Source organism: Stegostoma tigrinum, chromosome 5 (assembly GCF_030684315.1).
Source record: "Stegostoma tigrinum isolate sSteTig4 chromosome 5, sSteTig4.hap1, whole genome shotgun sequence".
NCBI lineage: Eukaryota > Metazoa > Chordata > Chondrichthyes > Orectolobiformes > Stegostomatidae > Stegostoma > Stegostoma tigrinum.
Genome location: NC_081358.1, coordinates 71,869,829 through 71,885,004, shown reverse-complemented (window position 1 = coordinate 71,885,004; position 15,176 = coordinate 71,869,829). Strand labels below are relative to the sequence as shown.

Below are 15,176 nucleotides of genomic sequence, written 5' to 3'. Positions count from 1 at the left end.
CTGTGCAGAACAATATTAACTTCATTAAATACAGGCCCTTGCCTTGCACTCCTTACTCATGTTGCATTTCCTGCACTGAATCCAGGTCTTGGACCTATGTCACTGGAATCAAGCTTAAGTCTAATATTTTCAGGCCTTCTAGATGTTAATCCATGGAATGTTTATCCCATTCATGGGAAATTGAATGCCATTCTAATGAAGGGTCTAGGCCCGAAACGTCAGCTTTTGTGCTCCTGAGATGCTGCTTGGCCTGCTGTGTTCATCCAGCTCCACACTTTGTTATCTTGGATTCTCCAGCATCTGCAGTTCCCATTATCACTGCTATTCTAATCCATTACTTATTCAGCTTCCAGTGCCTTTAGGGAGTCTGCAAAGTAATTGGCGGATTGGCCATTAACTTAGAAGCATGAATTCATTGCAGCTGTACCCTGTGGGTCTCTAGATCCTGCTGCAGTGGATTCATGTCTAATACATAGAAAATCTCAGATGGCTAGGCATGTGTAGAAGGACATAGAAACACTGATCCCTAGATACTAATGAACATAGACAAAACAACTTGTGGCATCTATAGTTTTTATTTTTAAGTGACGGTAAAAAGAAAGGTTTACACGTGTATAGACTTTGACAAGAAAACGAAACGTCAAGTTTTGCTGAAAATGCACAATTTGTTTAAACTTTTCGTCTTGCACTCAATTTGCAAGAATACCAATTCAAGAGGAAAGCAACATTTAAACTGCAAAGGGGAGAATGCTGACTGGTTGGTAGGTGGATTCTTCCTGGTCGAGGCACTATTCTACACAATGAATCAATAATAGTAATTGACAGTTAACTGCTAGGATTTGTTTAAGTTTAAAACCAGCAGGTTAACTTTGATTAGTCAGGTCATTGCCTCAATAAATTAAGGAATGAATGGCTGCCGCTTATTTTGTTGTGTTGAAATTGACACAATGATTTTAGTTATGCTTTCTGTCTGCAGAAAACAGAGGCCTTTTTATTAAAGATATGTAGCTTCTAGTACATGCAAGTGCACCACACTGACAGCCTGACTGACAATGTCAAATTGATTGTCAGTATAACTCTTCACGCAATCAGCATTATTCAGTAAATGTTACATAGGAACATAGGAACAGGAGTAGGCCATTCAGCCCCTGGAGATTACTCTGCCCTTCAGTGAGATCAGAACTAATCTATGGTCAAACTCCATATAATATTGCTCTGGCCCAAATCCTCTAGAATTGTGATACCAGGTATGTAGGATGTATGCGTGCGAGCAGGGAGTTATTCAATTCTGTTAGAAAAGCCCTAATTCTCACAGAGACATATGCATATCCACATATGCAATTCCATTCTATGCTGCTCCAATCACTCTTTGGCGTTCTATGCATCTGATCCACTATCTCTGACAGTGCAATGTTTCCTCTGTTATGCATTGGAGAGTCAGGTTTGATTTTTATGTATCAATAACTGTAGTTTCATGAACAGTCTGGTCATATTACACGAAGAATGCAATTGCTCTAGTTGGGGTAGAATGGAGATTTGCAAGAATGTTGCCAGGAACTGAAGATTGCAGATACAAGGTAAGATTGGATAATAATAAAATATTCAATGACAATCTGTTAAGAAAGAAGATGCATTTGAGCATGGAAGGCCTTAGGAGTTCCAAAATGCAAAAATGGGTGCTGTTTGCATTTCAGTGGAAGTAGAGAATTATTTAATACTGCGAAATTTGGCTTGAGATCTGAATTAATCGAAATCTGCATTTAACAGTGTTTCTATGCTAGGAAAGCTCATTAACTAAGTAGCCACGATCAGTGATTTTTTTTCTTTAGTTGTGTACATCCTGTTGATTTAATTGCCTTATTCCCACTAAACAATTTTGTAGAATCACTTTGTGATCAACTTGTGTGCTAGCATAGTGTTGATATGTATCTAAGAACTCAACATCTTAGTGTAAACTGTAGTGTAAAGGGTTAATGCTAATATGTAAATATGCCTATAGTATGGTGAAAGATTACATGACCATTTGAAAGATGGTTCTGTCTAGGACCCTTGGACATTCAGTTAGAGCTTATCTTGTTCAATAGGACAGCATGGTCATTCAGTGTTTTGTACTGCTGCCTGACAGCACCTTGGACCTGGATTCAATTCCACACTTGGGCAACTATATTGAATTTGCACATTCTCCCCTGATCCTGTATGTGTTTCCTCCGGGTGCTCTGGTTTCCTCCCACAGTCTGAAAATGTGCAGGTTATGTGGATTGACTATGCTAAGTAGCCCATAGTGTCGAGGCATGTGCAAGCTAGGTGGATTAGCCAAGGTAACTGCAAGGTTACAGGGATGGGGTAGGGGCTTGGTCTGGGTGGGATGCACATTGGAGTGTCAATGTGGGTGAATGGCCTGCTTCCACACTGTAGGGATTCTACATAATAAAAGGAAATGGTTATGTTCAATAAGGCCTTTAAAAATCTGTATCAATACCAATACAGGTCACAACCAAAGGACAATCATAGAGGGTGATAACAAATCACAGCACAGTGTGCAGAAAATCCACATGGAGCACAGCCACTGCACTAGGCCACAATTGGGAAGATCTTACAGAAGTTCTTTGGACACATGGCAGGTCCAAAATGGCTGATAAGTGCCTGAACTAGCTTCATAGATTCACAAGGTGACACACCACGACAGAATTAACTGAAAGTCCAGTAAGTAATGAATCAGTTCTCTTTTCTATGCGATAGGCAGTAGGACAGATGATGTTTTGATCAGCAAGGTGATCCATGAAGAAATGAGTGCATGTAATGAAGTTACAAAAGCATTTGTTGCCTACTTTTGTTTGAGAAAAAACATCATAATTGAGAACGTAAAGTTAATGGACACCCAATAACAGAGGGAGAGTGTCCATTCCTTTATTCATATCTTATATTGGCCGATGGGAAATTGTGAGCTTGGAATTTTAGGAAGTAATTAATCCAGGAATTTCAGTTAAGTCATTATCAGATTTTCTGCTGTCAAGGTAATTTTTGATGTTGTTGAAGTTTATATCGCTAATCAGGTGGAAGTTAGAAAACAGAGCTGCGCAGTAATTCAGCGCAACAGGGAGGCTTTGTAGGGAGGAATAACTGATTACAAAAATCAAGCGATTAAGCTCTGAATCCTACAGAACCCCATTGGTGACAGCTTTTCAGTAGTAAAAACAGTCAGCAATCATTAGAGAGATTGTAGGAACTGCCGATGCTGGAGAATCTGAGATAACACAGTGTGAAGCTGGGTGAACACAGCAGGTCAAGCTGCATCAGAGGAGCAGGAAAGTTTGACATTTCAGGTAAAGACCATCCTTCAGAAAGTTTTCTGTTCATCCAGCTTCGCACCGTGTTATCTCAGCAATCATTAGATTTATCTCCTGCCAATAAACCAAATTAGTCGCCAGTCTCCCTTGATGCCCAAAAACTTTTACTATTTTGAACAGGCTGTCATGTGGGTCTTTGTTGTAAATTTTGCTGTGAAATTGATTTGTTTTGATTTATTATTGGCACATGTAGCTAAGTGTAGTAATAAGTTTTATTTTGTTGCAGTACAGGCAGATCATTACATACAAAGATTATAGGGTGACTGAACAGAGCAAGGAGTACAAAGTTACAGCTGCAAAGAAGGTGTACAAAAGCAAGATTTGAAATTTGAGGAGTCCATTCAGAAGTCTGATACCAAAGAGGGAGAAGCTAATCTTGAATCTGTTGGCAAGTGTGTTTAAGTTTTTGTATTTTCTGCCTTGCATAAGAGTTTGGAAGAGATTATAACCAGAGTGGGAGGGGTCTTTAATGATGCTATCTGTCTTTGTGAGGCATCAAGAAGTGTAGATGGAGTCAATGGATTGAAGGTTGGCCTGCATGATGGCCTGGGCTGTGTTCAAAACCTTCTGAATTTTCGTATGCTCCTGTTCAGAGCATTCCCCATGATGCATCCGGATAGGTTGCACCCTTTACACTGTCCTTGTCAATCCACTTGTCACCGCCTTAAAGAAAAATCAAAGTTAGTCAGACATGACCTTCCATTAACAAATTCATACTGACTTCCCTCAATTAATGCATGTTTTCCTGAATGAAGGTTTATGTTGTCCCTTGAAATTGATTTAAATAATTTTTCCATACTGAACTTAAGATGACTATTCTATGATTACTTGGATAATTCTTCCTCCTTTTTTAAACAGCAGCAAAACATTGGCAGCCCTCCAATTTTATGACACCACTCCTGTAGTTAGGGAGACTGAGGTATGTAGCTATTCAGCAAAACATTTATTGCAGGACAGGATGCTACAATATTTTAAGTTAGCAGGCAGCATAAAATTAAACATGTCTTTGGATCCGTGCTCTTTTGGGACCTATCCAGCTTTCCCCCCTCAGAGCTTTTCCTGATTTTGACAATTGATAGCTTTATAGTTTTGGAATGCTTTTACTTCATCTGTAACAGATTTTATTACTTTGCTTTTGTCCAAAATGGCCATTTTCATCTATTTTTCCTTTACTTACTAACTGTGCATTCTCCCAGGTTCCCCTCTGTTATGATTTTTTTTATGAGTTCTGTCCTGTTTTTCACCTACTTATATAGCCAGAGGTTCCTAAAACCTGCCTTCAAAATCTTCGTTTTAACTTTTTTCTTTGTTTACTCTAAAATGAATGACCCACTGATCACTATTCCTGACTTGCTCCCCATGTTCTTTACTTTACTGTAACATTTCATTGTGTCATGTTAATTCATGTAACTGGCGTTCAGAAATCTCTGAACAGTTTTTATTATTAGCACTACTCAAAACACCTTTGAATTCAAAAGTTGGGACAGTTCCCCAGTATTAAACCAAAATTTATTTTCCTTATTGTTCTGGAAGTGTTTGATTAATATCGGTTGTTTATTGAGAACAGCCTCCGCTGATAACTTACTTCTGTTTCTTTCATTTAACTGACATCCAGAGTGATTCAGTTCTCAGAGAACTTTTAAATATGCTTCATTTCTGGTATCTTTCTACTACACTTTTTTTCAATGAAATTCCACGTTTCAAATACCTATATTCATATCCTCTAAGCGATTTATATCTTTTCGTTGCTATCTCCTATTTTCATTCCTTCCAACTACAGTTTCCCACAGAATTTGTTCAAACAAGCAGTTTTTTGATTAATCTTAATTTTTAAATACCAATAAGATTACATTAAAACAATACTGTTATATCTATCTCAGTTTTAACGTTAAACATAATTAAATCTGACCCATGAAATGCAGTCCCGACAGAGTGCTGCATGTTGAAGATAAAATGTTTACCCAAAGGTCCATTGGTCTGCACAAGTGGATTTATATAAAAAAAAGTACAGATCTCTTTCAAGAACTGCATGGAGGTCTAAAGACCCTATCAACATTTCAACCTCAACTTATGGCATCAAAATCAGTTAACTAGCCATTCATTTCATGTACAATTGCTTAAAGAACAGTTATTAAACAGCATTTGGCATTTTGGCACATTCTGAAAGAGATTAAGAAACGAACTTTTATTTCTATGTTTGTTTTGACTAGTTTTTATATATGATTAATTTTTGATAAGTGTAGGTTCAGCAATAACCAATCACAATAAAAGCAAAATACACTAGATACTGGAAATCTGCAATAAACAGAAAATGCTGGAATCTGAAAGCAGACACTGATTGATTACAGGGCAGGTGACTGAATATTTTCAGTGTTTCTTTATGTAGAGGTGTTCATCAACCTCTTCAAAACACTAGAGAAACACCACCAGCTGTGCCTTTGAGCAATCATCCAAAACCATTGGCAAAAAAGGCAGTCCAATGGCAGCACATCCTCCCTGATCAACTAGTTCAGCAGTGCTGCAATAATCATTCAAGCATTTAAAACTAGGTTTGCTCAGCAAGAGAGACAAGTTAGTAACATACCTGACACTAACTCCAAAATCATATGCCCTACTCTGAATTCGAACGTGGCATGAACCTCTGAGAAGGACAATGGAAATGCTTTAGGAATGGCCTTAAAACATCCCTGAAAAGACTAAACATACCCACAACTAATTAGAGAACCTAGACTGAAACTGAATCAAATGGAGAAAACACTTTTGTGAAGACAATAAACACATACATAGGAACACATAGGCAGGAGTAGGTCATTTAAATTCTAAAGTCTTTTCCACCATTAATTAATTCATAGCTGACCTGTCAACTAACTCTATATACCTGTGTTTGCTCCATGTTCCTGAACATACTTACTTCATAAAACAAAACTCTCTTAAATTTAAAATGAATAACTGAGCCAACATCCCCTTCATTTTTAGAAGAGAGTTCCAAACATTTACCGCCCCTTGTGTTTTTCATTCACTTGTTGGACATGGATGTCGCTGGCTGGCCCAACATTTATTGCCAGTCCCTAGTTGCCCTTGAGAAAGTGATGGTGAAATGCTTCTTGAACCACTGTGGTCTACATGCTGTATGTTGACTGATAATACCTTTATGGAGAGAATTCCAGGATTTTGACCCAGGACAGTGAAGGAATGGTGATATATTTCCAATACAGGAATGGTGAGTGGTTTGTACGTGGTGATATTCCCATACACCCCTTCTAGATAGAAGTGGTTGTGGATTTGGAAGGTGCTGTCTAAGGTTCTTTGGTGAATTTCTATATTGCATCTAGTAGATATGTATACTGCTGTTAATGACCATCGATGGGTGAGGGAGTGGATATTTCTGGTTGCCATGTCAATCAAGCAAGCTGCTTCTTGAGTGTTGTTGGGGTGCACTCATCCAGGCAAGTGGGGAGTATTTCATCATACCGTGACTTATGCTTTATCGATGGTGGACAGCTTTGGGGAGTCAGGATATGAGATATGTTCCACAGTATTTCTAGCCTTTAACCTGCTCTTGTAACTATAGTGTTTATGTGGAGAGTTCAGTTGAACTTCTAGTCAATGGCAATCCGCAGGATGTTGATAATGCTTCCAAACAACTATCCTGAATGTCAGCAATAATTTTCAGGCTATGTCCCATAGTTCTACGATCCCCAAACAGTGGAGATAGTTTGCCTTTACTTACCCTGTCTTTTTCTGTTAATATCTTGAAGACAACAATCCCATCACTCCCTTAATCTCCTAAATTCTAGAAGAGACAGTCTTAATTTGAACAATAACTCCTCATAACTTTGACCCTGAAGTCCAGATATCATTCTTGTAAAGCCACATTGTACCGTCTCCAAGGCCAATATGTCAGAACTAAAGTGTAGTGCCTAGATCTGCTCACAGTGCTCCAAAAGCGGTCTAACCAGGGTCTTGTAGAACTGCAACATAACTTCTGTATCCTTGTACTCCAGTCATCTAGTTATAAAGGCCAACATTTTATTAGCTTTCTTGATTACTTTCCACACCTGTTTGAGAGATTTTAAAGATTATGCACCTGAACTCTCAAGTTACCTTGGACATCCACTGTATTTAACTTCACACCATCTAGAAAATACACTGTCTATCCTTTCACAGTCCAAAATGGATAATCTCCCACTTACATACATTGAATATCATCTGCCACTGTTTTGCCCATTGACTTAGTCTGTCAATATCCTTTGTAATTTTATGCTATCATCCACACTGTCTACAATGCCGCCTAACTTTGTGTCATCATCAAATTTGGATATATGACTTTCTGTGTGATTAGCCAAGTTATCAATTAAAAATGTGAATAATTGACGTCCTAATACAGATCCTGTGAGACACCACTGCTTACCTTCTGCTAATTTGAGTATCGTCCCATAATCCTGACTTTCTGTCGCTTGTCGCTTAACTAATTTCCCAGCCATGTCAGTAAATTTCCCTCAATTCCATGGGGTTCTATCTTAGTTAACAGTCTCTTATGTGGGACTTTAATTTCCTCCATACTTCTGACAGGCTTTTCTCCTTTTTTACTGAGACAAAGTAATTATTCAAAATGTCTGCCATTTCCCATAAACATTGACAAAATTCCCACTTTCAGTCAATAGTGGGTCAACATTGCTCCAGACCACCCACTTGCCCTTGAATAATTATGAAATTTCTACTTATTGACTTGATGTTCCTGACAAGTTCCCTTTCATGATCCCTTTTAGTAGGTCTTATAAGCTGTTTTGTGGCCCATTTCTGGTCTTTGTCTTTTTCTCATTCAGCAGGATCTCCGCTACTTTTTGCATTTTTGTATGTCCTTTCTTTTAGTTTAATTGTATCCCTTATCTCTTTATTTGTCAATGATTCTCTTTGTGAAATGAAGATTTCCCTCTCACGAGTATAAATGGATTTTGGAATGTATTAATATTCCCCTAAATATCCTGCACTAGTCTTCTGTTGTTTTATCCATTGGCAGATTTTCCCAGTGTACTCCAGACAGTCTCTGTCTCATCATGTTGACGTCGCCCTTAACAAAGTCTAAAACTCCCATACTCTTTGCTTTCAAATGCTACATTAAACTCAATCATGTAATGATCACTATTTGAATTATGTCATGTATGATTTGGTTAATGATTAAATTTGCCTCATTACTCATTCATAAATCCAATATTACTTGTCCTCTTGTTACATACAGGACATATTGCTGTAGGAAACTATCTCTAGAAATTCTCTACCTTCCTGAAAGGTACTTTGTTGCCTCTCCAAATCTATGTTAAAATTAAAATTCCCTAGCAATACTTCACCGGCTTTGCTAGACACTTTCCTAATATTTGTATTTATATGATTTAGAACTTCAGAGATGCCACCAGGGAGTATGTACACAATGCCTATAACAATTTTAGATTCTTTACTCTTCCTCAGTTCCACCCACCAGGTCTCCTCTGAAGGCTTTCCTCTCATTATATCCTCCCTAACCATTGAAGTAATTTTGATTCAAATCAGCAAAGGATAGTTCATCTCCTCTGCCATTTTCAAAGCTGTAAATTACCTGGGATACTTAGTTTGCAATCTTGACAATCCTGCAGCCATGTCTCAGTAATGGTTACTACACCATAATTTCTGATTTGAATTTGTGGCTGTAGCTCATTTAATTTATTCCTTATGCTCTGTGCATTCATATATAGAACTCTTATTTAGGTCATACACTGTAAACTGCCCCTCAGCATTGAAGTTTTATATAGCTCTTTATTATTTATCGCTTTTAGTTTAATCAATACCCATCTTATGGTTTTGCCAATCTCTGTCATAAGTGAAGTAAGGTTCTACTTTCTATCACGTTATTTGCCCCAAACCTTCCTCCTCAAACTTAAAGTCTTGTGGCCACCCTCTTTAACTTTCCATGAGGACGTTGGTTCCAAATCAGTTTAGGTGGAGCTATCCCAATCGTACAATCCTTCCTGTCCTAATAATGAGGCCAGTGCACCATGAAATTGAATTCCTTGTTCCCACACTACTATTTTAACCACTTGTTTACTTCCCTATTTTCTTTATTTGTATATCAATTTGTATGTGGTTTGGGTAATAACCCAGAGATCATAACAATTGAGGTCCTATTCTTTAATTTTGTTCTTAATTCCTGATATTCTCCTAACAGGACCTCTCGCCTACTCTTGCCAATGTTTTTGGTCCCAACATGGATAGCAACATCCATCCAACTCCAATAATCTTTACAGCCAGTTTCAGTCATCCCTCACCTAGTCACAGGCAGGAAATGTGTCAAGTGGGACTCTCAATCTTGCTTACAAAGGATGCTAACCGTTCCCCCAAATTATAGAATCCCCTACCACTTTTTGTAAACCAGCGCCGGTCTGCTGCATACAATCTCCCAACAAACTGAGCAATCACAAAGCCCCCTGTGACCTGCTGAGGGTTGCATGATGGATCAACAGTTAGTGCTGCTGCCTCCCAGCGCAAGTGACCCAGGTTCAATTCTACCGTTGGGCGACTCTGTGTGGAGTTTGCATATTCTCCTCATGTCTGTGTGGGTTTCCTCTGGGTGCTTGGTTTCTTTCTACAGTCCAAAGATTTGCAAGCTAAGTGAACTGGCCATGCTAAATTACCCTTAGTGTCCAGGCTCGTGTAGGCTAGATGGGATAGCCATGGGAAATACAGCATTATAGGGTCGGGAGGTGGGTCTGTGTGGGATGCTCTTTGGAGCGTCAATGTGGATGGGCTGAATGGCCCACTTCCACACAGTAGGGATTCTATGATTTACTTTTCTTTTTGCTCTCCTGTTTGAAGGCTGCCTGTACCATGGTGCAATGATCTTTGCCCAGCCTCCCTACAGTCCTTTTCCCTCGACACACAGGTAGTACCTCATACCTGTTGGACAAGGTCAAGGGTTGAGCCTCCCGCAATGTTAAATTTAGGATCTTCTCTACATTGTCTCACTTGTAGTCATACTCTCATATCACTGACTACTGGCCAAATTTGAAGTATTTCCCACAGTACTGACCACATCAAGAGACTTTGTCAAGCATGTGTGGAGTGAAGTCAAGGCACTAGAGGCGAAAGAGAAACTCCACAATAACTCTTCTAACCTTTTGTTATGACCAGACACTATGAGGTATTCTGATTTGTTATGCTGCACACAGGATTCCCCAAATGGTTAGGCTCTCAGGTGATGATAAAGGAATTGGCTCCCCTCCGTTATTCACACTTGTACTGTGTTAGTTGTAACAAATTTAACTTAAAATGAATCCTTTTCTTTTTATATACTTTTCTCCCAGACCAAATTAATATATGTTTTTAAAGGAGGCAATTTAATCAGGTCTTCATGGAGCAACAAAAGACTGCTTATTAGTTACTAAATATGAGAAGGCTAATAATGTAACATGCATACACATAAATGAGGAATGAGAATGGAGTGCAAGAAATGGAAAAAGATTTAAACTAGTTTCAAAGTCATTTGTGAAATGTAAATAGTAGAATGTTGTGGAAATTACATGGGATAATACTCTTAAGCTTTGATGTTAAGATCATAAGAACTAGGAACAGGGGTAGGCCATTTGGCTCCTTCTGACATTCAATAGAATCATGGTTCAACTGGCACTCCATATATCCACTTTCCAGGCCTACCCCATTACCCTTGATTCACCTACTGATAAAGGATCTGTCTATCTCAGCCTTAAATATACCATTCCTTGATATGGCAAGAGTTCCAAAGACTCACAACCCTCTGAGAGAAGAAATTCCTCTACATCTCTGTTTTAAATTGGCACCTCTTAATTCTGAGACTATGCCATCTGTTCCTAGACTCTACCATGAAGGAAAACATCCTCTTAGCATTCACAGTGACAAGCCCCTTCAGAATCTTATATTTTTCAATAAGATCACCCATCATTCTTTTAAACTCCAGTAAGTAGAGTCCCAATCTATTTAATCTTTGCTTATAAGGCATCCTCCATACCAGTGATAATCCTAGTGAAATTTCTCTGAACTGCCTCCAAAGAAATAATACACTTTTCTTTAAATAAGGGGATGAAAACTGGTCACAGTGCTCCAGGAATAATAACAGAATTTGCTGGAAAAGCTCAGCAGGTCTGGCAACAATTGTGAAGATAAGAGTTAACGTTTCGGGTCCAGTGACTCCAGATTGGTTTCACCAGCATCTTGTATAGATTTCCTTACTCTTATACACCAACTCCCTTGAAGTAAGGGTCGACATTCTACTAACTTTCCTGATTACCTGTGTGGTAGCTTTCTGTGTTTCATTTGCACATACCCCCAAGTCACTTTGTGTTGCAGCTTTCTGTGGTTTTTCAATATTTAAATAATATTTTGTTCTTTTGTTCTGCCTTTAAAACAACTTCATGTTTTCCCACATTATACTCCAATTTCCAACTGTTTGCCCACTTACTTAACCTATCAGTTTCTCTTTGTAAACTGTTTGTGTTCCTCTTGCAACTTACCTTTCCACCGATTTTTGTGTCATCTGCAAATTTGGATATGTTATATTCTCTTCCTTCCTTCAAGTTGTTACCCTATATTGCAAACAGTTATGGCCCTAGCATTGATCTCTGTGGAACTTCACTGGTCACAGGTCACCAACCTAAGAATCCCTTATCCTTACTCACTGTTTCCTGTCTAATGGCCAATTCACTATTTGTGCGAATATACTACCTCCAATACCATGGGCTCTTACCTTGTGACTTAAAATTTCATGAAGTACCTTGTTGAATACTTTCTGGCAGTCTAAATGCAACACATCTACAGGTTGAGACTTCCTCAAAAACTCTAATGAATTAGCCAGATACTATCTCCCTTTCATGAAGCCATGCTGACTCTGCTTGATTGGACCATGATTTTCCAAATTTTCTGCTAACATTTTCTTCATGTTATTGGTAATTGCGCACTTGATTTCAAGATTCTTGGCTTTGCAGACTAATTGAAATTCTCTTGTCCTGATTCCGCTCAAAGATGTCTCGATGGAAACACTCAGAGCAATTGTTTTCATTTCCGTTTTACATGCATTGCATCGGTATTTAATGCTTGTTTCAAACTCTGACCTTCACAACACACAGGTCCACATACTAGCAATTTAGATGACTAACACATACAGACCTATGGTTGCAGTTAGTTTTTAACCATTTTTCTTGAAGGCTAAATTGGAAACACATCTGCACGTTATGACTTCTGTTGAGAAGGCAGTAGGTAGTTAATCTCTCATTATCTCTTTCCTTTTTGTATTTTTTGCTTGAAATTTCCCTGACTCTGCATAGGTGTGACTTTCCTTGTGATCACACAAGACTCCAACAGACATTTATTCAATTTACATCCACAGTTTTCTTTTGGTTGTTGCAATCCTCTTTTTAAAAAGCTGTTTTGGAGTCAACAGTTTAACATTACCCAAAGTACTTTGAGGTTCTGATCTGTCATCATGACAGTTTTCAAGCATTACCTACCCAACATGTGTCAGAGTCTGCAGATCTCGAGTTGTTCTTGTTTGCCATCTTAGAAGGCAGAGAACTGAGGTGGAAGAAAGTCATTCTTGATCCTGACAGACTGTGCAAGAAGGAGAAGAAAATATTTACAGATTTTTCTTTTATTTAATGTAAAATGGAGTATTCAATCTCAATTACAGTAGCATGATTCTGACAAACTAATTGGTTCACAAGATTGAAACTTTGCATCAATAAACTCATTACTTGAATAACATAGATAGCCTTGGGAATGTACATGCTTTGCTATTTTAGATCTACGTTAAGATAACTATGTGGTCAATTAAAATGTGCAATATATATGTTAATTTATTACATCGCCAATACTATGTTGAAGCCAACTCTGTAAATTGATTCAATTCATGCCTTTATAAACAAAAAACATTAATGCATATTCTCTTTGCAACATCTGTTCAAGTTGAACATGCTTTTTCCGTTAATTTAAAGCATATGCCTTAGTTTAGGAATTAGGTGTCAAGGAATTCTTTTTCTGTTCTAATTGCAAACTTATGGTTGATAACATTTTGAAAATATTTCAGTTCACATAGTTCAGTTCACATTCTTTCATGAAAGAACTTTTTATATTTGGCAAATATTTTGTTTCAAAAGGCAAAATACCCCAGTTAACATTTAATTATGATTACACCATGTGTAAACATTTGACAATAATGCCTAAAACACAATTCATTTCATCATTCAGGATGCTCATGAATAAAAAATTGCTAAACATATTATGATGTTTGTATCCCTTTAACAGTCGCTTGACAAGCCGTGGGTTTTGCTCCTGCTTATTTATTTCTGCTGAATTCACTTCCAAATATAACTGGTGTAAACAATGTCACCTTTCTAATTCAGCCTATGCTTGAATCCATAGAATCCCTACAATGTGGAAACAGGCCCTAGGCTCAACAAGTCAACACCAACACTCAGAGCATTCCACCCAGACCCACCTAATCTACACATCCCTGAACACTATGGGAAATTTAGAATGGCCAATCCACCTAGCCTGCACATCTGTAGACTGTGGGAGGAAACCCATGCAGACATAGGGAGAGCGTGCAAACTCTACACAGACAGTTGTCCAAGGTGGGAATTGAACCCAGACCCCTGGCTCTGTGAGGCAGCAGTGCTGACCACTGAGCCACTTCGTTAGCATGCAAGACTAAAATCATGTACATTTGAATACATGTCTGATGTTAAGTTTGCAATTAAAAGCCACTCCTTCCACCATCCTTTTATGCTTTATCTGACCATAGAATCCTACCTGCATGCTGCTGGCATTGACACACCTAAATTAGGATTAGCTATGGCAACGGTGTTAGTTTTGGATAGATTTTTTATTTTTCTGAGAAGCAAAGATTGGTGATTACTAGATATCAAGATGCCCTCATTTTGTATCTGTGAAATTAAAATGAGCATTGCAGTATTATAAATGGTATGTGCCTATGAGAACATGCTTAAAATCACACAGAATCAAAGTAATAGTTGGAGTTTGGGCATAAGTTGAATCATCAGTAATTAACTTGCAGTTGATATATGCCTGAAGCAAAATGGGTCATGGCAGAAAATAATGTACTATAAGCAATAGGAAGTATTTAGTTAAAAAAGAGGAATCATTGTTTTTCAGTGAATGAGTAACAGAACGTAGATCATGCTGACTCCACCAATTTATATTATTGTTAATACAACTTCAGTTCACTTACTTTGACTAAATTCCTGGCACTATAATACTTTTAGTAGATGTTAGAACTAAAATCCTGTTGGATTGTAATGCCTACCAGATTTCAGCAAAATCACGTGTTACATAATGCCAAGCAATAAACTGAACTTGAAAGTGTTTCCCTATATAAATAAATACATTTTTGGGTTCTGATAAACAATCTTAAAACATTGCTCAATACAATATGATGTAGTGCGGTTTAAGTCTTGTTTAAAGAAGTTTAAGACTAGCAATCAGCACAGTGGTCGCTTAAATAGTTGATATCTCTCACCCCTATTCAAAGACAACCAAATACAGTAACAGAACTACTTTTGTGTCTGCATTTTGGAAACGTGTCCCAAAGGAAAGTGGGGTCAGGCAACAGGGACATGAATTAAGTGCAGCTGCAGTTCTCTGTCTTGGCCCAGCTCCATGATCGGGATATACAGGGTCAGTGTTTCATTTTAAAAATAATAACATTTTAATTTTTCAATATGAATTATTCATTTTAGTAATTGTGTCACTGATATTGTCAGGATAGATCTTTAAAATCAACTCCCATTTTCAATTAAGCACCTTTTCATA

At 38.0% G+C, this 15,176-nt stretch overlaps 1 long non-coding RNA gene across 1 annotated transcript in view; it reads right to left on the bottom strand.

Annotated features, from left to right (window-relative positions):
- Positions 1-2,548: 2,548 nt before the first annotated feature.
- The window catches only part of LOC132209625 (uncharacterized), a 100,229-nt gene continuing 87,601 nt past the window's right edge, over positions 2,549-15,176 (bottom strand). The window contains exons 3-4 of the long non-coding RNA XR_009445804.1: positions 12,857-12,956; positions 2,549-4,010 (exon numbers count right to left, since the gene is read on the bottom strand). This is a non-coding gene — a long non-coding RNA (uncharacterized LOC132209625). The remainder of the gene's footprint in view (positions 4,011-12,856; positions 12,957-15,176) is intronic.